At 43.7% G+C, this 27,190-nt stretch overlaps 1 pseudogene; it reads left to right on the top strand.

The window, feature by feature from the left end:
- Positions 1-5,359: 5,359 nt before the first annotated feature.
- Positions 5,360-27,190, top strand: part of LOC111949405 (pleckstrin homology domain-containing family G member 2-like) — a 43,611-nt pseudogene continuing 21,780 nt past the window's right edge.

Raw genomic sequence — 27,190 nt, 5'->3', positions numbered from 1 at the left:
TTAAGAGCTGAGGAAGAACCATTTAAGAACCTTTATTGTTATTCAGTGTAGGGAAAGGGGAGGGGTTACTTAAAAAAAACACATGGTAAAGTTTTTTCCAAGACCCAGAGTTCTCTCTGAATAAAAGTATTACTGCTTGTTCTTATCTGCTCTGGAGATTCTAATGTAAAACATGACACTAATTATTTTACGTGCTTGGTAAGCTTGTTGATGAAGGAACATGTTCTCCTAGATAGCATCCATTACATCAGAAGATAATGAAAAAACTTATCAGCTTTTTAACTTCCATCTTGAGGAAGAAATTGTTCAGAGGGATAGGAATTTGGACACCGGTAATGTTAAGTAACAAGAACAGCCACATCTGAATTGTTGCGTCACTTGTTCTTGAAATGACAAACAGCAGAGGACTGCTTCCACTGACACTGTTCCCTCATACTTCTCAAAATATCGGCCTAACTACAGCCTCTGTCGGATGCCTGTAATTCCCTCCACTGTAACAGGCCTAGAGCTAGTGACTGTCAGCTGTGTGTGTTCCCTAGCACGTGCTCGGACTCATCCAGGTAACCTACGCAATCCCTCCTCAGGGATGTTCAGCTGCCATTTTAAAATCAAAAAACCCTTCCAGCTCACTCACCTTATTACTCCAGCCAAGCTGTCCCACCTCGGCTGTTGCTACAAGTCTGACGTGATGACTGGTTTCCCACAGCAGGTGCCTGACAGGGTGATTAGTCAAAGGGCCAATCCCTGGCTTCCCAGGGTGAGAGGTGACCTGTGCTGGAAAGCGGGTGTGTCTGTGTAAACCACTGGGTACAGTAGTCACCTGAGGGCTGCCACTCAGTCACTCATCATAGTTCGGATGGAGCTCTGTGCAGTTAAACAGCTACGGGTCAATGCCAGTGACCAGGCAAGGGTAATTAAGAGTAACATGAGCCTGCGCTACTCTGGGCCCGGACAGTGCTAGCTGCTAGTGGTAACAAGGCTCACAGGGCCAGGCAGGGGCTAAAAACCACCGCAGTGTATATGTAGGTCATTGGGATGCGTGTGGCTTTGGCTGGGCCCCGGGCCTAATCTACGGGCTTGCTCCAGTCAAGCACTTTCAGCTGTGGTGGAGATGGAGCGTGTGTTTTTCCCCCTGCACTCTGCGGCTGGTGGTTTAGGTTTAGCAATGCTGGCTGCAGAGAGACTGGCTATAGTCCTGTGATATTTCAACATAGTGGAATGAATGATATTCTAACTCCAGGGGCCAGAGATTCCTCTCTTTAATCACCATTCCTGCTGTTCATTTTGATCTCGCTCTGTACTTTGAGGTGCATATTAAAAAGCTATATCTAAGACCACATGGACCTGTTAGAGGAGTATTGTTGCGTGGTGAAATATGTAGCCTTTCCTCTCCTTCAACGCCTGTCCTGTACAATTCTCCTACCATCTTTCCTCCTTGATAAACTATTCAGCAGCTTCAGCGCAAGCAGGTCAGTCGTTGAAACAATGCTAAACCATATTACGACTTCTGTTTGGCTTCCCTCCCCTGACCTAGAATGGAATGCAGGATTCTCTGGATAGTTTTGACTATTGGGCTTGAAAGCCTCTACATGGTTAAAGCACCAGTCACCCATCAGACATCTGCAGACCCCCTCTGGCCCAGCTTCCTGCTAGCTTCCTGTTTCTACCCAAAATGCACTGGAGTGGAGCGTCATGGGATGGCATTACGTTCAGCTATATCTGAAGTCCAGAATGTTCTGTGGAATCACTTAGAGTTTTTAGCTGTCTGCTGCAAATTCCGTCTGGTCGTCAGAGTCAGACTGGGTCGGATGCGTCAATGTAACCTGCTGGGTCTTCAACAGTAATGATATGGGAAACGGTTCCACATGGCTGCAGTGTGTGATTATTATCAATGAAAAAGTATAGGATTATTGGTATTGCAATAGTAAATCAAAGACGGTATTTGATGGCATAACAGATCAAGGAGCGTAGAATATGGTCATCGTGTGGAACTACAGTAGTTTGAGCTGTGCTTATTTTATTGACAAAGCACTGTAATCATTTGACATTCCGTGACCCCTAGCATGAGTATCCACGCCAATGTGCTACTGGCTCCTCATTTGAATGGAATGTTAGCAGAGAAATATCTCATCTGTGGCGCCAAAGACTCACATGAACAGAGCAAACATGGCATTTCTCTTTATCTTCCCAAAATAAACCTTGTGCCCATGCAGACTGGTCAACTCCTGTTCAGTCTGATCCATTTCAAAGCAGGGATGCTGTTTGTTTGTGTTGAAGTCAGATGTGCCTTTGGAATGTCTTACGCTTCCCCTCCTCTACCCTTTCTCCCCACACTCTCATTATACTTAGTGGGTCTCTGGCCATTGCACGTGTTTGTGTTGAGTTGTGCATGACTGAATGTGCTTGAGTGTCTAAGCGTATACAGTGTACAGTACGACAGAGTGTGCAAATATGGACCTCTAAAAATGTGGGTCTTTTGTATCACAATGTTTCATTGGCTCATATGATTAACAATACATTTTCATCTTATTTTTTTTACACAGCTGTTAATTGGTCACCACTCTATTATATAGAAGTAAAGACAAGTACAGTAAAATTACAAAGTAAGTAAATACAAAACAGTGACTGATGTTACTACTGTGTAATTACAGGTAGGCTGTAAGAGCAACTTAATGTTAAATGCTCCTATAACGACCGTAGTCAAATGAATTCAAAGGAATGAACTGTACTATTTCTATAGGCCAAGGCCACACTATCATTTCTACTAGGTGAACCCACAAATGGTTTCCTGACGTGTCCAAGATAACCTTCTGTGTTGTTGGTAATGAAATACCTGTCCAGATGTCAGAGTACATCAGTTGACTATGGGAACCCCAGGCTATGAGTGAGGACTCACATCGTTTCGCCTACCTTATGTTGCTATGTCTGAACCGTGACTGACTCACACCATATTAGGACGATTTTGCTACTATAGGCTTTTATGTGTTTCAGGGGTAGATTCTCTAAAAAGACGTTGGAGGTGGCTTATGGTAGAGAAAGTAACATTCAATTTTCTGGTAACAGCTCTGTTGGACAATCATGCAGTCAGCCTGCTAATTGCATGCTCCCTCAAAACATGTGACATCTGTGGCACTGCACATTTTAGAATGGACTTTTATTGTCCACAGCACAAAGTGCACCTGTGTAATGATCATGCTGGGACCAACACTTTACATGTTGCGTTTATATTTTTATAGTTAAGGACCTAATGAATTTATTTCAATTAACTGATCTCCTCATATGAAATGTAACTCAGTAAAATCTTTGAAATTGTTGCATGTTGTGTTTATATTTTTATTCAGTATATACTGTATATATAGTGTTTATTTACAGTCGGGCCTCAACTTACTATTGAGAGTAAAAATAGTCGCTAACAGTCATTCAATTTTTAAAAAATTGATTGGTAGTGTAACGAATGTCGTCGGGAGAAGAGGACCAAGGTGCAGCGTGGTAAGTATTCATAATACTTTTAATAAATACGAACACTTGAACAAAAACAAAGCGACAAACGAACAGTTCTGCAAGGTGCAATACACAAAAAAAGGAACTAAGTGTCACGATCGTCTTTAGGTGAAAGAGAGGACCAAGGCGCAGCGTGATATAAATACATATTTTTAATAGAAGAAGAAACGAACACTAATACAAACTAGACAAAACAACCGTGACGCTAACAAACAAAAGTGCAGACACAAGCAACTAACGTCAAGACATAGACAATTACCCACAACCTACCTAATGCCTATGGCTGCCTAAATATGGCTCTCAATCAGAGACAACGATAGACAGCTGTCTCTAATTGGGAACCAATCCAGGCAACCATAGACTTACATAAACACCTACACTGAACACAACCCCATGAACTCTACCAAAACCCCCTAGACAATACAAACACCCTAGACTAGACAAAAACACACAAACATCCCCCATGTCACACCCTGACCTAACTAAAATAATAAAGAAAACAAAGATAACTAAGGCCAGGGCGTGACACTAAGGTCAGGGCGTGACAGGTAGTTAGTCTAGCCAGCCTAAACAACAGTACTTTCCCTCTTTTACAAAACTTTTCTGTCAATATATTTTAATAAACCGAATCAGAATTGTTGGTGCAAATGCCAGCTTGCCACACGTTTGCCGGTGGCCCTGCTGTGCTGATATCTGCAACATGGATAGATAGAAATCACCACATAATGCTACAAATAAAGAAACATATCCTATATGCATGTTCTATTATCTCAACATTTCAAGTTAGTATTTTGACATTTTGAGTTTGTGTCTAAAAATGTCAACTTAATATCGCACATTTTCTGTTAGTATCTGGAAATGTTGAGATAGTATCTGGAAATGTTGAGTTAGTATCTAAAATTTTTTAGATAGCATCTCAAGATTTTTAGATAGTATCTTGACATTTTGAGACAGTATTGATCTTTTTTGTTTTCGCGGGCGGAATGGGCTTCCATAGCCAGGAGTTCTTCCAGGACCTGATTTTAAAAAATGACCTGATTAGAAAACCTCTGTCTATCAGTGTATCAGTGTTCTGTTACTTGTCATGTGTTGTGTTTTATTGTGGACCCCCTGGAAGAGTAGCTGCTGCAAAATCTAACAGCTATCCAATTAAACAAATAAACATATTATATTATAAATAGCCTATTATATTAAAACATTACATTCTAAAAATGTTTCACAGCTGATTTATTACTATGTCATACCCTTCAACTAAGGCCCAGAGTTTTACCTGCTTAGGTTAGCCTACCAGATCAGGAAAATCTCTTGGCCACACCACAGAAAAACAATCCCCCCCACCACTACTCTGGGATGCCACCTCTGAAATCGCCACACAAGGTTACAAATTAAGAAACAGATTTGTATGATCTACTGACAGAATGTCTACATACTATCTAATACTGTTGACGTAGTACCTAAACATTTAGACTTATGTATCTCGCATTTTCAACTTATTATCTAAAAATGTTGACTTGCGTATCTCAACAATTTGAGATAATATCACAAAATTCTGACTTACATACATACATGTCTCTCCATTTTTTTTGCGGCTGAGTATTTTTCTCCGTTCATACAGGAGTAATAAAGCCCTAGTGCACTAATTTTGTGGAGGGATTTTTTTCAATATACATATTTTTATATGAATTATTTGTGTATTGTGATGTATCAGGGGGTGCTGCAGCACCCTCAACACCCTTAATTACCGCGGCTATGCACACAGGCCTACTGTTAGACACTATAATACTATTAGTGTATGTGTAATGTAGTACTGGTAATCAGAGACGTTCGCGACGCCTTTTCAAGGAGGAAAGAAAAGGAAAACCATATACGTGCATGAGTTTTCAGAGGCGGTGGGAAATCGGACTTGTCCTCGGACTCGGAGCACTTTTATCAAGTGCTGGGTGATTATGTTGAGGAGACCTAGAGCTGCATAGATGTGTCACAATTTCCCAGGATTGTCATACAATTGCGAACATCGATCAGGTGAAGCAGTGATTCAAGCCAAAGGGGATGGTTCCTGGCATCAAGCAACAAGCGAGGCTTGTGCCAAGAAGGGGAAAGACCAAGAATTGAAAGCGGGGTTTAATTTCTCGTTTTTTGGAAGTCTTGTGCGCCGAAGACAGCGAAATCAAACTGTTTTCCTGTTAGGGAAAGGCGTTATCCACCCCAAAGCGTCCGGACTGTGTGATACATCAACAACATAGTAGAGTGACAAGGTACAGGTTGAGTCAAAGGAGTTTATCAGAGTGCGGTGGGAAGAGGAACACTGATCAAGACAGCAGCACAGCAGCATAGGTGTTCATGTCTCCTCTCCACACACCTGTAAAGGTAAGTTTATGCTCTCTATAATAATGTATTATTAGATGATAATGCCAAGTGATTTATTTAGTTTCACCTCACTGAATGACAACGTCGCATGATTAACACCCCTGGACAAACCTATGATAAAAACATGTTTGTGTCTTTTGTTTCTCTGTTTTATATACATGTTATTAATAACTATGTGCATACTCTATCCTCTCAATCTACATACTTTAAGCTATCCTCTCTATCTACATACTTTACGCTATGTAGGCGTATTGTTTCATATTGATAATGGCACGTGTTTGTCTGCCACAAAGTGAATGAGGATAGCCTTTGTATAGTAGATACGACACAGACAGTACAGTATATGTGTTACTGATCATATAAACGATTTACTGGTGTAATAATAACAAACTTTCTGAGCATGTCAAACAAAACGAGTGAATGTGACTGATCATTTGGCGGCCGCGTTGAGTCATTGATAGCATATTCTAATGAGTACGCAGAGACGTGATCAAAAACCCACAATTGAATCAAAAATGATTTATTTGGCCACAGTAACATTTCTGTAGTTATTCACCATAATCTTCACCACAATTTAAAGTGTTTAATGGAGTATTTCTTTGCCGGTTTTGAAAGCCTGTCCCCGACCCTCTTGCCAAAACCGCACTGTAGCCTACAGTACTGCATTGCAAGGGAATGTCCACGATCTCACTCAGAGATGCTGAAACAATGTTTTCATTGCAGACTTTTTGGTCTGGTTTCCTGGACATAGATTAAGCCTATAGTCCTGGACTAAAAAGCATGTTCCTTAAAGTAGCTCAGGAGGGCCCTTCTTGCTCAAACAACATGAAGTTCTCCAGCAAATCAGCTGGAAAGTAATCTATCCAGAGTGGACAAATAAAACCTCTCAGTACCCCTTATGATCTTAATTAAAGCCATAAAGATTCTATCAAAATACTAGAGGGGCTGTGTCATACTATAATGGGGCAAAAATGTCAGCCATCCTGTTCGGGGAGAAATCCAAAACCAGTCTCATTGCAAATGTGATGTGATGTGATGTACCAGAAATTGTGTGATAGAACTATAGCCAACCTAAAATATTGTCATATAATTATGAATACAGTTTATACCGTTTTTATACACATTTTCTGTATAAATAGCCTCTAAAATATATACCGTAGCATTGTTGGATACTTGTTTTTGCTTGTCTTGAAGGGCATTCTAGAGCGTGCATTATTTCCCTATAACAGATGGTATATTAGCACGGTAGAATTCAATGGCTGTAGTTCATTCATACTGTACATGTTCTATGTTAGAGCTGCTTTTGAAAGCAAAAGTCAAATTTAAAACGTTATTGGCATTGTTGATTTCGATTTTCATAATAGTGAGCTAGGACTGATGGTTTAGTTAGCTAAACAATCAAGTCTATTTGTTTGTTTACCAAGCCAACTACTGTAGCTATCTAGTAAACTTGCTAGCTACTTCAGTGGGTTTTGAACACATTTCTACCTGTCACGACTTCCGCCGAAGTCGGCTCCTCTCCTTGTTCGGGCGGCGTTCGGCAGTCGACGTCACCGACTTTCTAGCCATCGCCGCTCCATTTTTCATGTATCCATTTGTTTTGTCTTGTTCCCTGCACACCTGGTTTTCATTCCCCAATCAATCTACATGTATTTATTCCTCTGTTCCCCGTCATGTCTTTGTGTAAGATTGTTTGTGTTATGTGTATTTTGTCTATTGGTGTTTTGGTAAATGTTCCGTGTTTTGGGCACGTGTTTGTGCTTTTGATATTTTACCGGAATAAAGTGTGCACCTGTTCACTTCACTCTGCTCTCCTGCACCTGACTTCGCCTCCAGTACACATCAAGTGACACTACCGGCAAGTGAACAAATGTCTAGCGGCAAATGTGTTAAATTATAGCAATGGTATAAAAGGGATAATCAACTTAGCGCTCTATGCGTTCTCTGGAAAATAATGCAACTCTTTGGAAGGTTAGTTATTTTCCGCTAGCAAGTCCTTGAACACACCTTCCACGTCGTTCATTATCTTCCGTAGAGCTAGCCCCTCGTTGATTATCCCTTACGTAAACAGACCATGAATGTCTCAAATGTTGTTTTATTGGAAAGCTGTGAGTCCTATTATATGATACAATATCACTACTTGTTACATTTACGACTTGTCTAAGTCCTCAACTGAATTGAGTCAGTGTATGGCTGTGGAGATTGACTGCATTGTTTAAATAGAATGTTGGCATATTGGCAGTTAATTTGAAAAATGTATCATTCGTCTGAAACTGTCAGTCTAGCTAACACGCATACAGTGCAGACATTTTATTCACATTCATTGTTTTACACAATATCTTATAGCAGCACTGGTTAATCACAGTTGACCAACTCCCTGACCAACAGGGCTGACCTTTGGACCATCATAAGAAGGGTCATGGCCATTCTACTATTCTAATTCCTAATTTTATAATTGAGCACTCCTCCCCATTCCCTCTCTTGGCCCTTGACAGCATATTAGTCATGGGAGAGTTCATGGCAGAAAAAGAGGGTGAGGATTGTATTTGTGTAGTAATAGTTTAATCTGAAACAATCACAGTCATCCCTGGGTATATTGACAGTTGAAGTCGTAAGTTTACATACACTTTAGCCAAATATACTTAAACTTTTCACAATTCCTGACATTTAATCCTAGATATAATTCCCTGTTTTAGGTCAATTAGGATCACCACTTTATTTTAAGAATGTGAAATGTCAGAATAATAGTAGAGAGAATGATTTATTTCAGCTTTTATTTATTTCATCACATTCCCAGTGGGTCATGAGTTTACATACACTCAATTAGTATTTGGTAGCATTGCCTTTAAATTGTTTAACTTGGGTCAAACATTTCGGGTAGCCTTCCACAAGCTTCCCACAATAAATTGGGTGAATGTTGGCCCATTCCTCCTGATAGAGCTGGTGTAACTGAGTCAGGTTTGTAGGCCTCCTTGCTCGCACACGCTTTTTCAGTTCTGCCCACACATTTTCTATAGGATTGAGGTCAGGGCTTTGTGATGATCACTCCAATACCTTGACTGTTGTCCTTAAGGCATTTGCCACAACTTTGGAGGTATGCTTGGGGTCATTGTCCATTTGGAAGAACCATTTGCAACCAAGGTTTGACTTCCTGACTGACTGATGTCTTGAGATATTGCTTCAATATATCCACATCATTTTCCTGCCTCATGATGCCATCTAGTTTGTGAAGTGCACCAGTCCCTGGTGCACCAGTGCACCAGTCCCTCCATAACTTGATGCTGCCACCCCTGTCCTTCACGGTTGGGATGGTGGTCTTCGGCTTGCAAGCCTCCCCCTTTTTCCTCCAAATATAACGATGGCCATTATGGCCAAACAATTATATTTTTGTTTCATCAGACCAGAGGATATTTCTCCAAAATGTATTATCTTTGTCCCCATATGCAATTGAAAACCGTAGTCTGACTTTTTTTATGGCGGTTTTGGAGCAGTGGCTTCTTCCTTGCTGAGCGGCCTTTCAGGTTATGTCGATATAGGACTTGTTTTACTGTGGATATAGATACTTTTGTACCTGTTTCCTCCAGAATCTTCACAAGGTCCTTTGCTGCTGTTCTGGGATTGATTTGCACATTTCGCTCACCAAAGTACATTCATCTCTAGGAGACAGAACGCGTCTCCTTCCTGAGCAGTATGACGGCTGCATGGTCCCATGGTGTTTATACTTGCGTACTTTTGTTTGTACAGATGAACGTGGTACCTTCAGCCGTTTGGAAATTGCTCCCAAGGATGAACCAGACTTGTGGAGGTCTACAATAGTTTTGTCTGAGGTCTTGGCTGATTTCTTTTGATTTTCCCATGATGTCAAGCAAAGAGGCACTGAGTTTGAAGGTAGGCCTTGAAATACATCCACAGGTACACTTCCAATTGACTCCAATTATGTCAATTAGCCCATCAGAAGCTTCTAAATCCATGACATCATTTTCTGGAATTTTTCAAGCTGTTTAAAGGCACAGTCAACTTAGTGTATGTAAACTTCTGACCCACTGGAATTGTGATGCAGGGCTTTATAAGTGAAATAATCTGTCTGTAAACAATTGTTGGAAAAATGACTTGTGTCATGCACAAAGTAGATATCCTAACCAACTTGCCAAAACTATAGTTTGTTAACAAGAAATTTGTGGAGTGGTTGAAAAACGAGTTTTTATGACTCCAACCTAAGTGTATGTAAACTTCTGACTTCAACTGTATAGTCAAGGTGGATGACTTAATATCAGCCAGGTCTTTAGCAGGGATCAACTGGTTGGAGCTATGTTCAAAGAACATCCCTCCTTCAATGTCACTCACTGCCAATATAAACGGGCAAGATTTCTCCTACAAACATGTTGTGTGCATATGCACCTAGTCAATAGCAAACACAGATTATTCACTGGCATTGAACTGAACTGAAATAGAGTTCCTTGTCTTCTTTGACAAGCCTTCTGAAGATCTTCGTTGGACAATTTCCAAACGCGTGATTCATCATTATTTTCTCGTCCAGCACAGTCCGGACTTACTAGACAAGCATTTGAGTGTTGGCAAACACTTGACAGGCAAGGCCTTTGGTGTGGCAATCTTAATAATTCCTCTCTCACAGCAAAACATCTATGAAAACACGCAGTGAACTGTGTCTTACTTATTTTGAACATGGCCATGTCGCGCGATCGTATACATCATCTTGGGAGCTGGGCTGAAGCCGGAGTCTTGTGGGAGAAAGGGTATTGTTTGGCTATTTGGACCATATCAAAGGGAATAATGGGAATAGGAATTGGTCATGGAATTTGAACGGAGCAACAGGAAGCGTCTCAAACCCTCCCTCTCTGCCCTGAGTTTTCAGGCCCCTGCAATCTGGCGCTTACATGCAGATAAGTCCTGTTTGCTTTGAAAGCTGGCATTCCGTTCCTTCCTCAGCCCAGTTCCAGCCTTTTTGAAATAGAAAACAGCCCCCTCTCTTTCAGCAACTTGTCCTGTCTTCGTTCCTCCTAACCCCCTAACTTCAGGAGTGTGAGCCCCCTTCCCCCAAATGCAGAGGGAATAGACGTAATCCCCATATCCTTCTGGAGCACAGGTCTCCAGCTCCAGGAATTTGGACGAGCTTGGACTGATGAGCTTCCCAGCTCTGTGCAACTGGGTCCCCCAGCAGAAGCAAAGAGACAGCCTGCAAATGCCAGCAATGCACATCTGATTATACAGCACAGTCAGAAACCTGCACACAACAATGTACTCTTAGTTTGGCCTCTAGATTTTTATAAACTCAGTGATGTATGGAAACAGAAGTATGTCTTATTGGTCTATGTGGGTTTGCCTGCATATGATGAAAGTATATGTCTTTGAATGGCAAGATATGGTGATCTGTATTTTGGTCTTATGTCCGTTGAAGCAGACACACACGACTCTGATTTGACAGTCACTTTTTAGGACTCTCTACATCCTAAATTAACAATAATTGTAGAGCATTTGGCTGGGAAAGAGAAAGAACTACCATATTCCTCTGAGATAAGCAGCCTCTACGCTGCTCAGAATAGGATACCGCAATATTACGGACCTCACAGCTCACTTAGTTCCCCTCTCCTCTTTCTCCTCTTTCTCCTCTTACTCCTATCCTCTTTCTCCTCTCCTCTCCTGTTTCTCCTTTCGTCTTTCCCCTCTTTCTCCTCTCCTCTCCTCTTTCTCCTCTCCTCTTTCTCCTTTCGTCTTTCCCCTCTCCTCTTTCTCCTCTCCTCTTTCTCCTCTCCTCTCCTCTTTCTCCTCTTTCTCCTCTCCTCTTTCTCCTTCGTCTTTCCCCTCTCCCTTACTCCTCTCCTCTTTCCTCCTCTCCTCTTTCTCCTCTCCTCTTTCCCTCTCCTCTTTCCTCCTCTCCTCTTTTCTCCTCTTCTCTCCTCCTTTCTCCTCTCCTCTTTCCCCCTCTCTCTTCTCCTCTCCTCTTTCTCCTCTCGTTCTTCTCCTCTCCTCTTTCTCCTCCTCTTTCTCCTCTCTCTTTCCTCTCCTCTTTCTTTCTCTTTCTCCTCTCCTTCTTTTCTTCCCTTTCTCCTTTCTCCTCTCCTCTTCTTCTCTTTCCCTCTTTCTCCTCTCCTCTTTCTCCTCTTTCTCCTCTCCTCTTCTCCTCTCTCTCATCTTTCTCCTCTCATCTTTCTCCTCTCCCTTTTCCCTCTCCTCTTTCTCCCTCTCCTCTCCTCTTTCTCTCTTCCTCTCCTTCTTTCTCTCTTTCCTCCTCCCTCCTTCTCCTCTCCTCTCATCTTTCTCCTCTCCTCCCTTCTCTTTCTCTCTTTCCCCTCTCCTCCTTCTCCTCTCCTCTCTTCTTTCTCCTCTCCTCTTCTCTTTCTCCTCTCCTCTTCTCCTCTCTTCTTTTCCTCTCCTCTTTCCCTATTTCTCCTCTCCTCTTTCTCCTCTCCTCTTCTCCTCTCTCTTCTTTCTCCTCTTTCTCCTCTCCCTCTTCTCCTCTCCTCTTCTCCTCTTTTCCTCTCTCTTCTCCTCTCTCTTCCTCCTTCTCCTCTCGTCTTTCTCCTCTCCTCTCCTCTTCTCCTCTCCTCTTTCCTCCCTCTCCCTCTCCTCTTTCTCTCTCCCTCTTTCTCTCTCCCTCTTTTCTCCTCTTCCTCTCCTCTTTCTCCTCTCCTCTCTTTTTCTCTCTCCTCTTTCTCCTCTCCTCTCCTCTTTCTCCTTCTCTCCTTTCTCTCTCCTCTTTCCTCTTCCTCTTTCTCCTCTCCTCTTTCTCCCTCTTTCTCCTTCTCTCTTTTCTCTTTCTTCCTCTCCTCTTTCTCCTCTCCTCTTTCTCCTCTTTTCTCCTCTCCTCTTTCCTCCTCTCCTCTCCTCTTATGTTTGGGAGCCCTTTGGTTTTCCTTGAGGCAGCTGGGATTTTTATTCCCACGTGCCGGTGTGTATATTGTGTGTGGTGTGGTTATCCGATTTTATTCCCATGTGCCGTGTGTGTATATTGTGGTTGTGTGTGGCTGTGAATGTGAATGTGTTCATTTTGTCTGTCAGGTGACTCAGGACCACACTGTCCTCTTGGGAAGGTTTTCCATGAGTCATCAATCCACCTCTCCCTCTCACGGCACACACACATAAATGTCTCCTGCCCCGGGTCCATGGCCCCCACTCTTTCCTTGCGACCCCTTCATTGTAAATACCCCCGTCTCCCCATCCTCACTCCTCCAACTTACCTCCCCATCTCGTTCCCCACTCTTCAGCTCTTTCTCTCCCACGTCTCTCCCTCCCTGGCTCCATGTACTGTGTATGACACCTTCTGCCTTTCCTGGCACCTCTGTGCCCATTAACCCCCCCCCCCCCCCCCCCCTACAATACAGTACAAAGACAGCAGGCTGTGTTGTCACCCCCTACAGTACAGTACAACACCACACAGACAGACACACACTTATTCTCTTCTATAGTACGTCTCAGCATCTATAATTAGTCCCGTACATGCATGAAGAGAAATGGAATTTCCCTCCTGGCACGCTGTTTGACTGTCTCGTGGATCCCAGTGCCTCCCCCATTGCCTTTCCTTATGGCCCCATTCTTTACTACAGCCGATGACACTTTTATAGAGCTCCAGAAAGTTTGGATGTTACAGCTTTACCGGGCCAATTTGATGGATTTTCTTCCCCCCTTAAGTTCTCTAGGGGATTGATGGCCAGAAAGGAGCAGAACACAGGATAATTCTAGTCTCTTCACAAGGTTGATGTCAACTACCCCATCCATGCCGGGTAGTGTCCCTGTTACACCAACTTTTCCCTGGTGGCGTCGCCACATTGTTTACTTGGTAATTGCTCACATGTAGCACGTTACTGAAGAACACAGCTGTTATTTTGATGGAGCGGCTGCTTAACGTAGTTAACCAGAATTGCAACTTCTCCGTTTTGGACAGAGGGCCCTCTGAGAGTTGTGGTTGTGCGTGAAATAAATAAACAGCATAATTTCATAAAACGGGCCTACATAGGCCAACAGATGTTGACCCTAAGTCAACCCGGCTCAAAACAGAAAGCCTGTCCATCACACCCAATTGAAAATCTTCTCAAATCACATTTAGTGTTCGTCGTTGGCCACAGCAGCACGACTGCGTCCGTCTGCTTCAAATAACTTCCGATGACCAGTCCAGATCATAAATAAAGTGTCTGCTATGAAATGGCACATATTACACCTATATATTTCGCTAACATTTAAATCAATGAGCTTTTAACCCTTGCTCCTCCGAACCACTGAGTCTACTGTAATTCACCATGACTCAACAAAACTCAATTTATTATCCGCTCCTGGTCAGCTGACTCGACAGAAGAATATTGTCTCTGACTAGAATTCTGAGGGTCATATTAATTTAGCGCTTGAGACGACTGAGTGTTCAGCTCATGAATTGAGCGCCGAGATAACGAAGAACAACTGTTGCACGGCAGAACCATGAGCGAACAGAGACAACGTACCGTGTGCCCTACATACAGTCGCTTATACTCCACCACTGGACCGGTCTCTTTAGACTACCAAGCTTACCTCTCTTGACCAAACACTTTCAGTTTATTCTATGTGCCTGTGTGTATATTTCTGGGGGACTGTATGAGTTTGTCTATGTGTGTTAGTGTGTGTTCCACATGCGCGTGCCGTCCCCCTACCCAGCGGTTTCCATTAGGATCGTGGGCTTGTCCAGCCCTCCCTCCCTGCTCCCTCCCTGACACAGAAGAAGCCCTTTGTTGTCTGAGAGAATAAGGAGGTGGCAGGAGAGAAGAGTCTGGGCTGTGGCCCACTATGGGCTGCTGGGCCTCTCTGATCCAGAGGGAACATAGACTCAGCTGGTCCTCTGACAATGGCCGCTGCCCGCTCTGCCTCTGGATGGACAATGGCGCGGCCTCTCTGTCGCTGATGCGCGCCCCCGTTGTTGTGGCCCCTAGCGGTCATCGTCCCTCTCTCTCTCTCTGTATTTATTTGTGTTTTTGTAGCCCCCCCCCCCCATCCCCCTTGCCTCCAAAACTGACCCCATCTGTGACCCTGTCAACTGTTGAACATCCCAAGGTTGCCCCCCCCTCTCCCTCCCTCCCCACACGCATACTGTGTGTTCAAGAGTACAGTGTGTGCGTGTGTGCGTTCCAATTGTTCAGTAGGTTGACCGTTTCCCTCGTCACATCCTTGACACAGATTCCAGGGAAGTTTGATGAGGTCATAAACACTGCGCTGTGAATTTGCTTATCTAAAACAGCAATCTCACAAATCCAATGTTACCTAGTGATTTTCCCAGGATCACTTTGTGTGTTTTTGGGATTGTGACATCAGTTATCTCAAGTTAGTAGAGCTATAAGCTGTCAGCTCAAATGGTAGAGCTGAGGAACCTATGGCAGTGGGTGGAGATTTACAACAGTTCAATTGTTGTATTATTGTTTCTAGTAAATTTAGCTAGCTAGCTTTCTGGATAGCCAATAATTGTTTGGAATCCTATCTTGCGTCATGCCTATAATTTTGAGATAGGACATAACGGCCAGCCAGATGGGACCAGTCGGCTGGAATTGTTAATAGGAATCAACTATAACGGCTCGACTGACGTCTGCAAGGTTCTGTGGATTGGATCTATGTGTCAGGTTTCAGGTAAGACCCAAGTGCGGACTGTGTTGAAGTAACAATGTTTATTGTAACAACAGGGGCAGGCAAACGACAGGTCAAAGCAGGCAGGGGTCGATAATGCAGAGAAGTGGCAAAGGTACAGGACGGCAGGCAGTCTCAGGGGCTGGCAGAGTGGTCAGGCATGCGGGCTCAGAGTCAGGCCAGGCATGGGTCAAAACCAAGAGTACAAGAAAAAGAGAGACTGGGGAAAAACAGGAGCTGAGAAAACGCTGGTTGACTTGAACAAACAAGACGAACTGGCACAGACAGACAGAAAACAAAGGTATAAATACCCAGGGGATAAGTGGGGAAGATGGGCGACACATGGAGGGGGGTGGGGACAAGCATAAGGACAGGTAAAACAGATCAGGGCATGACACTATGAGTTCAACAGCATAAGAGACACTTGATCAATGAGTTCAAAAGCATAACAGACACTTGATCAATCAATCAATCAAATGTATTTATAAAGCCCTTCTTACATCAGCTGATGTCACAAAGTGCTGTACAGAAACACAGCCTAAAACCCCAAACAGCAAGCAATGCAGGTGTAGAAGCAATGCAGGTGTAGAAGCACGGTGGCTCGGAAAAACTCCCTAAAAAGGCCGGAACCTAGGAAGAAACCTAGAGAGGAACCAGGCTATGAGGGGTGGCCAGTCCTCTTCTGGCTGTGCCGGGTGGAGATTATAACAGAACATGGCCAAGTTGTTCAAATGTTCATAGATGACCAGCAGGGTCAAATGATAATAATCACAGTGGTTGTATAGGGTGCAACAGGTCAGCACCTCAGGAGTAAATGTCAGTTGGCTTTTCATAGCCGATCAATGAGTTAAACAGCGCAACAGACACTTGGTCAATGAGTTCAACAGCGCAACAGACACTTGATCAATGAGTTCAACAGCACAACAGACACTTGCATTAGAATAACAAAGTTCAGAGCATGATAGTTAAGCTGACTGCAGAAAATGAACTTTAGAGTGGATGCCTGGAATTAGAACACACAGTCATTTGTACTGGATTTTACGCGTATGATTAGACTCGTGGTGGTTTTGATTAGAGTCATATAAACGTTTGTTTAACTAGGAATAGAGCTTTATCTCGTATGGCCTTAATGAGACGCATTATGGTTTTGTTTCGAGTAACTGTTTTATGGAAAAGGAACACATCCGTTACTTAAACTGTACATCCCTATAGAAAAGTACAGGCCTGAACTAAGTTAAAAATATACAACTCAAGGCTGTAGTCAGTGAAAAATGTACATCTAGTGCAATTTTATTTCGCTAACACAAACAGGCAAAGAGTGACACAATCACACATACACTGACACAATCACACACAGCCACACAGAGCACACACAGAGCACACACAGAGCACACACAGATGCATGCCCATGCGTACACACACATGCACATACACACACGCTCTGAAGCAGCTGTTCTGTCCCGTAGCTGTGTTCTGTCAGCGCGGAGGTTGGTGTCTGTCCGTCGGCCGTGTCAGATAGCATAGCTGAGCTGAAAGAGCTCTCGGATGCACCTGGAGCAGCGGCGTGAGAGATGCGACCGAAATGTGCCTCTGACGGGCTATCCTTCATAATGATGTACCAGGAACATTCTAGAGTGCTCAGAGAACATTACAGTACACACAGTTGTACAAGGGGGCTTGGGGGTGGCTGCTACGCTTCACGCTTCAGCAAAGTCCCTCTAACCTCACTGTAACCTCAGAGTTAACCAGATGTTGCCCCCCCCCCCCACAGACAAACAGTATTAGAAACTACACTTAGGAGGTTTTGTGGGGGAAGCAAAGTTAATTCTTACCACAATTCAGGAATTTCCCAGCAAACAAGCGGTGGAGCCAAGAAAATGTATATGGGGTAGACCCACAGGGCCGAGTGGTGTTGTGAAGTATTCTGAAGGATTCATCGTAGTGCTTACAGGAAGAGACGTGGCTTTTAATTAGGTAATACAGTACTGGAAACAGGCCCTGGAAATGAAATGGGGGAGTTGGGGTGAGAGAATTTTTTGAGGACATGGCTTGGAATAGCTCCAGGACAATTTCTTAATTTCTTATGGTTGCAAAAAGTCCAGAACAGATCATTGAACTTGGCTAATGAAGTAACGTTTGTGTTCCATCGCAGACATGAACCATTATGATAGATGGAGAGAGGCCTATGTGGCCTGCGTCATGCCAACACAAACACAAAGACACAGTTCTTTGTTCCCAATATTGAGGCTTTCAATTTGAACTCCTACACAACCCACAGAAAGGTCTTCAGTTGGAGGACAATGACAGATTAGAGGGATTGCTTCATCCCCAGTAGATGAAGCCCTTTCCTTGCTCTGTCATGCTGTGGAATTCTTGGCAAAACAAGCAAGTTAGAAGAGTTCAAACAGAAATGTCAAATTTCGGTGTCAAGAACATTTCCCTCCGATATTGGACTTGGACTACCCTAATCGCTGCCACTCGCCGTACTTCCTCAATGATGTTTCGGCTGTGGAGAAAGTGACGGCCGGGGCAGGTGCCGAGGAAGCCAGGGAAGCTGTCTCCCGGACATAAACAAACACCTCACATCTACTGTAACATGAAGCTCTGAACCTTCCATTGTCCCAGTCTGTAATCCCCAGATATTTTAGGATGACTTCCATCATTCCTGTTCCCAACAACTCTAAAGCTTCAAGCCACAGTGACTAATGCCCTGTGCTCACATCTGCAATCATGAAGTTCTTTGAAAGGCTGGTTATGGCACACATCAACTCTAGCTCAGCGTTTAACACCATTGTTCCCTCCAAGCTCGTCACCAAGCTTAGGACCCTGAGAGTGAACACCTCTCTCCGCAACTGGATCCTGGACTTCCTGACGGGCTGACCCCAGGTAGTGAGGCTAGGCAACATCACCTCCGCCACGCTGACCCTCTACATGGGGGCCCTACAGGGGTGTATGCTTCAGTGGCGGTCAGTGCTCTTTAAGATGAGGGAGGACTATTTATTTTTCATGAGCATGACCTTATTTCTATTACAGCATATTGGATGACTCTCATCCAAAATGCAGGTATGTTTACCCCCTGATCACGTGTAAACACAGTTCACCCTCATAACAGTTCCTTCTCTTCCCTTCGCTTGTAGTCTTCAATGAACAACACATCAGCTGTATGTGACCAGGCGAAAAAACCTTTCCAAGTCAAACCATATCATAACCGCTACACACAGCCTACATCGTTGTCACCATGTTAGCTAAAGTAACATCATAGTCAGCACAGCTAATAGAACTAAAGTGTTAGTAAACCTGCTACAATCATGCAGTAACGTTAGTATACAGTCAGTAAGCAGTTACACCGGCGGGCCCCGGTGGCAATAAATTAGTAATACCAAAAGCTTACCTTGACTTGGAAGAGTTTCAGTGTTGTTGGAAAGTCATAGCCAGCTAGCTAGCATAGCATCCCTCTGTTTCATTGGGCTAAACTAGCTAGCTGCATTTACTAGCTAAGTAAGTGAAACTGAAAGTGAAAAACCATGACAATCTCTCTCTCTCTCTCTATTTCTCTCTTGCTTCTCCTTTATTTTGGAAGAAATACATTTGTTCTAAACTGTTCAACTATTGTCTTTCTCTCTCTTTGAGTCAACTACTCACCACATTTTATACACTGCAGTGCTAGCTAGCTGTAGGTTATGCTTTCAGTACTAGATTAATTCTCTGATCCTTTGATTGGGTGGACAACATGTCAGTTCAGGCTGCAAGAGCTCTGATATGTTGAAGGACGTCCTCCGGAAGTTGTCATAATTATTGTGTAAGTCTATGGAAGGGGCTGAGAACCATGATCCTCCTAGGCTTTGCACTGAAGTCAATTTACCCAGAGAAGGACGGAAGCTAGCTGTCCTCCGGATCCTCACTACTCTGGACGGTTCTGACTTAGAATATGTGGACAACTACAAATACCTAGGTGTCTGGTTAGACTGTAAACTCTCCTTCCAGACTCACATTAAGCATCTCCAATCCAAAATTAAATCTAGAAACGGCTTCCTATTTCGCAACAAAGCATCCTTCACTCATGCTGCCAATCATTGCAGTCTATCACAGTGCCATCCATTTTGTCACCAAAGCCCCATATACTACCCACCACTGCGACCTGTACGCTCTTGTTGGCTGGCCCTCGCTTCACACTCGTCGCCAAACCCACTGGCTCCAGGTCATCTACAAGTCTTTGCTAGGTAAAGCCCCGCCTTATCTCAGCTCACTGGTCACCATAGCAGCACCCACCCCAATAGCACGCGCTCCAGCAGGTATATCTCACTGGTCACCCCAAAAGCCAATTCCTCCTTTGGTCGCCTTTCCTTCCAGTTCTCTGCTGCCAATGACTGGAACGAACTGCAAAAATCATTGAAGCTGGAGACTCATATCTCCCTCACTAACTTTAAACATCAGCTATCTGAGCAGCTAACCGATCGCTGCAGCTGTACATAGTCCATCTGTAAATAGCCCACCCAATCTACCTACCTCATCCCCATATTATTTTTATTCACTTTTCTGCTCTTTTGCACACCAGTATCACTACTTGCACCTCATCATCTGCTCATCTATCACTCCAGTGTTAATCTGCTAAATTGTAATTACTTCACTACTATGGCCTATTTATTGCCTTACCTCCTCACGCCATTTGCACACACTGTATATAGATTTTCTTTATTTTTCTATTGTGTTATTGACTGTACGCGTGTTTATTCCATGTGTAACTCTGTGTTGTTGTTTGTGTCACACTGCTTTGCTTTATCTTGGCCAGGTCGCAGTTGTAAATGAGAACTTGTTCTCAACCAGCTTACCTGATTAAATAAAGGCGAAATAAAAAATTAAAATAAAAAACACACACACTCACACACACTCACCACATACAATCTTAATTTATGCTGCTGCTACTCTGTTTATCATACATCCTGATGTCTAGTGACCTTACCCTATACATCACTCCATCACTCCAGTCTCCCTGCACATTGTAAATATGGTATAGGAACTGACCCTGTATCATAGCTTCTTACTTTCTCATGTTCTTCTTATTTCAAATGTTATTTCTTGTTGTGTTTTGTTTCAACCTCACGTTATTTTTAGCTCACTTTGACATTGTTCACTGCATTGTTGAGTTTAGAGTTTGCAAAGAAAGCATTTCACTGTACTTGTGCACGTGACATTAAAACGTGAACGTCGCTCCGAAAGACTTCCTGTCTGCCAGCGCACAGCCCTGGTCCCTCTCCTCCACAGCGCATGGTCAACACACTGCTATAGAACCAGAGAAGAGCACATTCTTGTTTCACAGCCAAACATTACATACGTTCTGTTTCTCTCGTTTTTTGTTGTGTGTGTGGAGAAAGAAAATAATTCTTCCCAGGGCTGTGCGTGTGCTCCTCTCCTCTCTCCTCCTTCTGTGTTCAACTCTCCTCTCCCCCCGTTCACTCTCCTCTCTCCTCTGTCACTTCCCCTCTCTCCGTTCTCTCTCCTCTCTTCCTCCGGTCTCTCTCCCCCTCTCTCTGTCGCGTCACTCTCCTCTCTTGCTCTGTTCTCTCTCTCCTCTCCTCCTCTCCATTGCCAAATATCACGAACTCTCCTACTCTCTCTTCTGTGCTCTCTCCATGCCCCTTCTTCTCCTTCGAACTTTCAACTTTGGCCTCCCTCTTACCTAAGCCTTTTTCCTGTCTTCTCTCACTCCCCTTCCTCCTCTCCTCCCTTTCTCACTCTATCTCCTCTCTGTTCCCTCCTCGACTGGTATACAAAGGAACTAGCTCCGTCCGTAACTCCTAAGGCCAGCTTCTCTTTCTCATGCCTCGCCTCTCCTGCCAGTTTACCACTATAACCGTCATTGTCTTCCTCCTTTTTCTCTCGCCTCTTCCTCTCTCCCGTTCTCTCCGCGTTTCTCCACCTACTCCCCACACGGGGTTCAAACATGCCTTCCCGTCTTTCTACCTGCATGTCAACTTCCTATCCGCTTTCTCCCGAGCCAATATGCCCCTCTCTGCTTGACATCTTCAGATACACCAGCCGTTTCTCTCGACCTACATATCCTTCCTTCGTCTCCGGCTTACCTTCTTCTATATCCTGCGAATTTGTTTTCCACCTTCCTTCCCTTGTGCGCTTCTTAGTTTAAGAGGCCTCAGAAGTGACACCCAACCAGTAGAGAGAATGTATCCTTGGAACATCCACTGTGTGTCGTGTAAAAGTGGTTTAAAACGGCCACCTGAAAGCGGTGAACAGTGAAAGAATACATTCCTAAAGTCCGTTAAAAGATAGAACCCGAGTGAAGTCATGCCCTAATTCTCTGCTGGTGCACATTGCAGAGTTACACATTACACAGTCTTTTTTTGTATTCCCATCAAAAGGACTGTGTAATGGGGTCCAATTCAGATTTACACTGTAAATGGGGGTCCAGTTCAGATTGACTAAGGTACACACTCTCTTGTGGGCAATAGATAGAAAATACGTTTCTTTGCAGAAATAATCATACTTTCATCGCAGTGCTGTCTGTCCTACAGTATGCCCTACAGTATGCCCTACAGTATGTCCTACAGTATGCCCTACAGTATGCCCTACAGTATGCCCTACAGTATGTCCTACAGTATGCCCTACAGTATGCACTATGCGCCTACCAGTATGCCTACAGTATGTGTCCTACAGTATGTCTACAGTATGCCCTACAGTATGCCCTACAGTATGCCCTACAGTAATGTCCTACAGTATGCCCTACAGTATGCCCTACAGTATGTCCTACAGTATGCCCTACAGTATGCCCTACAGTATGTCCTACAGTATGCCCTACAGTATGTCCTACAGTATGCCCTACAGTATGCCCTACAGTATGTCCTACAGTATGCCCTACAGTATGCCCTACAGTATGCCCTACAGTATGTCCTGTGTTGCACAATGACAACTGTATTTTGCTCATTTCTTTCATTGTTGTGATGTTTTGGTTGATTGTCCTTTACAGGTTTCCACTTCCTGTGACACCATCACACCATGCCTGAGGGGGCGGGCCGAGGCAGCCAGAGAAAGCTCAGCAACCAAGGTCAGAGGTCAACACTGATACTGTCACACCTGTGACGTTATTGTTGTGTAACGTCAGAGTATTCTATTCAACTTCCGATGTTTTAATATACTCTATGTCAATGTATGCAAAAATGAATGTACCGACTGTAAATTCATATTTACAATGTGTTTATCTTGTTTGGTTATTGTCATCTCAGCAGTTTCACACTGTAGCTACAATATAGTTAAYGATGCACTCCGGGATCTTAAGCACAATACATTTGTAACGAATTGCACAAATTGGATTCGCAACATATCACACAAAATGGATGACGTAGTACACAATTGGATGATGTAGTACACAAAAAAACGGGGACCCGTTTTGGCTCTTGAGCACCACTTTCAAAACTACTGGCTGAAACTATACAAAAGTTTGAGAGTGCATCTTTAATGATAAAGACTGAAAGAGCTCAGTAATGAGCTAGCATTATGAAGAGCCACTAAGGTTGATTTTTGGTGTAACATTGGAGTTCTTGTTAAGGGGATAGAATTAGAGTGCATGTTCTGTTTACTGTATGTTTCGTGGCCGCTCGCAAAGTATAATGTTGAACAATGTTTAGGGGTAAAAAGAGAATAAATCTCTCTATTCAGATTATACAGAAAAGATAGGCTACAGAGCACGCCCAAGATAAGGGTGTCCAGTTAGCATAGGAATGACAACATGTCCAAATTGTCAAATTGATGAGAGGGAAGTGGTGAGATTATGGGAGGGCACTGCACGTGACTATATTTAGGCCTTAGTCTGCCCCTCTCCCACACCCCAGTTTCTCCCAACTAAGAGAGTGCTTATATTAACGGAGTCGATCATGACTGAAAATGTTGTGCAAATGCACATACAATGTGGATTGTTTAAGGGTGTTCACTTCTCATTGGAAAGTCCTCTGTAAACATAGGGAAGTTGGAAGGTCTTAGGGTGGCCTAGCTTTGGTTCGGCATTGTGAAGGGTCACAAGGTCAAATTTATGGGATTTATTGTACTGCATTGCAGGGTCATTTATTCCAACATAGAAAATACTGTTTCCCATAATGCAAAGTATATTGTACTGCTTTTATAGGTATTTTTATGGATTCGTTTTTTCACCCTTTATTTAACCAGGAAAGCCCTTTAGTCGTTCCGGGGTCGACTATAGTTTCACTCGCTTCACGGGGTCTCCTTATATGATGTTTTCTTTCAGGTTACTAGTACAGCCTCCTAACTCATTTGTACCGTCTAAAGCATTATCTTTRACTCACTGCCTGTCCCTCAGGTGTATTTAGCTCAAGTGAGAATTTTTGTTTTGCAGAATGCCCAGTGAGTTTCATCTAGATTAACACCCAGAAACACAGTGTGCTTGTTCGTCTGTACTCACGGAGCCCAGTGGAGGCCCACCAGGCGGAGGCCCACTGTACTTTATGTCAAACACATCTCACAGAGACTCAGCCAGAGGAAAAGAGAGCTACTTTGTTGCCCTGTGAGCACTGGGTCAGTGTGACTTGGCCAGTTTGTGGTTAGTCGGACTCCCTACCTCGTTTGATGTTGCTGATGTTTTGGAATCTGCAAATGACCCTTCAAAGTCCAGTTAACGCGTCTCTCATTGAGCTCATTTGCACTTTCCCCCTGTCGCCCCTAGCAACTGCACCGAAGTCAAGCGTGTTCTCAGCTAAAAACAGTGTGTTGTTGATCCCAACCACATCCTCTGGTGGGTTGTCAGGTGCAGGCCTCGTTCTACACACAACAGGCTGTACTGTTTTTGTCAGTTAGCAGAAGATCATCTTCCCCCTAAACTGTGTCATCGGTTTACTTTCTCTTTCCCAATATCAGACCTCAGGATAAGACCCAGATGCAGACAGTTCGAAGTAACAAAAGTTTATTGCAAAAACAGGGGGCAGGCAAACGACAGGTCAAGGGCAGGCAGAGGTCGGTAATCCAGAGCGGAGTCCGAAAGGTACAGAACGGCAGGCAGGCTCAGGGTCAGGGCAGGCAGAAAACTAGAAAACAGGGGCTTGAGAGAAAACAGGAGTACGGGAAAAATGCTGGTAGGCTTGATGAGACAAGACGAACTGGCAACAGACAAACAGAGAACACAGGTATAAATACACAGGGGATAATGGGGTTGATGGGCTACATCTAAAGGTGGGTGGAGACAAGCACAAGTGTAGGTGAAACAGATCAGGGTGTGACACTCAAAGCCCGTCTTTGACACACACATACACATCTGACTTGAAACTCCCCCAAATAACCAGTATTCTAAAACACCAAATAAGGCGAATGCAACATGAAAGGCCAGCATGTCCTTGTGGTTTTCTCTGCATGGTTCAGAGCTTTTTTTCACTTTCAGAAAGAGCAGAAAATAGCAGCTGTGCCAAGCTCTCACCTCCTGTCTGCCCTTGCTTCATAAGTGGCTTGCACCCTGACGTGTACTAAAACAGGAAATCAAAAAAATACTATCTTTTGCCCTATTTTTCTCTCTCTCTCTCTCTCTCTCTCTCTCTCTCTCTCTCTCTCTCTCTCTCTCTCTTGCTCTCTCTCTCTCTCTCTTCTCTCTCTCTCTCTCTCTCTCTCTCTCTCTTCCTCTCTCTTCTCTCACTCTACAATTTTCATCGTCTTGCCTAACACTGCAGTTTCTGTCTCTGTAGTCTGTACAGTCAGACTCACAAAGTGCTCTAGGCAGGCCATTGCCAGATGAACGAGGTGAGATGGAGGTGTGCTGTCGGGGGGGAAAACAATCTATTGTAGTAACTGTTAGTTGAGTTGGAGTGTGGTTGACGTAACTGAGTTTGGTTCGCCGGGCGGGCAGTGGATCCAGGCCAGAGGGTTCAGTGTGGGGTGTGGAGCTGGCTGGTCAGTGGTCTGAGAACTCTGCCTGTATGGGACTGTCTGGGAGKCGAGCCCAAGTGTGTCAGTAGCAGCAGCAGTGTGGTGAATTAGTCGTTGACAGGGACATGGCTGTGGTTTGGATCCGGTAGTTTAAACAGGCTGACCTCATGCGTTCTGGAGGGCAGGAGAGAGGCTGAARTCACTGTTTAGCAGGTAGGTGACTGTTTCTGTTTGCTGGCGTAGGTCTCTAATGGGTTATAACCATCAGTAGATGAAGGCATGCCCCTTTTGGCACTGCAGGAGACTGTTAGTACTGGTGATTGAGTTAGTGGGGCTGTCCTTAGCCCTCATTGGACCATTACTGGATAAATGGAAATAGTAGAGTGTTCAAGGCACTGACCAGTGTGCATATGCTTTATTTTACAGTAATATTTACCTGATTTGACTTTCTGGTTACATGGTCAATTGTTATTACACAATTCTGACCTAATAACTCATTCTTGTTTTTATGGTATTAATGGTACTGTTCACCATTTTGTAGCAGGTAGTTAACAATACTGTGTTTAATTATTATATACTGTGCCAGAAAGTACCCATTGCTGCCACGTAATGTCTTAGCAAATACTAGGGAAATGGCAGCTGCAACAAATATACCGCCGTTTTTAAACTGTGTGGTTCCAGCACTGAATGCTGATTGGCTGACAGCCATGGTATATCAGACCGTATACCACAGGCGTGACAAAACATTTATTTTTTACTGCTCTAATTACGTTGGTAAACAGTTTATAATAGTAATAAGGCACCTTGGAGGTTTGTGATATATGGCCAATATACCACGGCTAAGGGCTGTGTCCAGGCACTCCGCAATGCGTCGTGCATAAGAACAGCCCTTAGCTGTGGTATATTGGCCATATACCACACCCACCTCGTGCCTTATTGCTTAATTATACAACTATGGTTATTAGGTAGGTTAGTGTGCACAGGAATTGTCACCTCAGATATGGCTTTGGCCATATATCCTGTGCTAGCACAATATGTTAACATGTTTAACCCTGATTGCAGCAGTATTGTTCAGTGTGTGACCTGTATCCACTCCAGACCTTTTTGGGCTCTCTGTCAGACGTTCTCTCTGATCTCATCTCAGCCCAGATGTCTGTGTTTTGGTGGGCTGTCTTAAACATTTTGACGCCAGGGGAAAATACTGCAATTGTATATGCCTACCATGGAGCAGCTTTGGTGATACGTCAAGTGTTCCACTTGAGCCCACATGGGTGTCTTGAGTTGAATTCATTATACTCTTACGACTCAATTGCCAGTTTCCCCCCCAAAATATGTGATTACGGTGACATTACTGTATAAAAAATGATTAGTTGAATCAACAAAATCCTACTCATGCTAGTAGCCCAGATTGGCTACACTCTTAGAGAAAAGGGTTCTACCTGGAACCAYCAAGGGTTATTCAAAGGGTTCTCCTATAGGGATAGCCGCAGAACCCTTTTAGGTTGTAAATAGCACCTTTTTCTCTAAAAGTGTTAGTTTTTCTGAATGGGAGTGTTGGGAAACAACAGCTACCGCCCCAGCTTCAGGGTGAGGATAAAGACAATGACAGGTATCATCCTTGACTAAAGCAGTAAATATAGCACTGCGTATGCCCATGGAAACTCTATCCATATACACACACTGCAAGTTTATAGTCTGTGTTAGCCTCGAATAAGGTKATTCCCAATTGGGCAGCCATGAGGTGGATACTCTTCATGGAAAACCACTCAGATTGGTTGTAAAAAATGTCTGCAGTTAGAAAGTATAATAAGAGTTTGGAGCAATTATACTGATTAATCCATTTTTCAATATA

Source organism: Salvelinus sp. IW2-2015, linkage group LG22, assembly GCF_002910315.2.
Source record: "Salvelinus sp. IW2-2015 linkage group LG22, ASM291031v2, whole genome shotgun sequence".
NCBI lineage: Eukaryota > Metazoa > Chordata > Actinopteri > Salmoniformes > Salmonidae > Salvelinus > Salvelinus sp. IW2-2015.
Note: the sequence above shows the minus strand (reverse complement) of the source record. Positions and strands in the feature narration are given on the sequence as shown.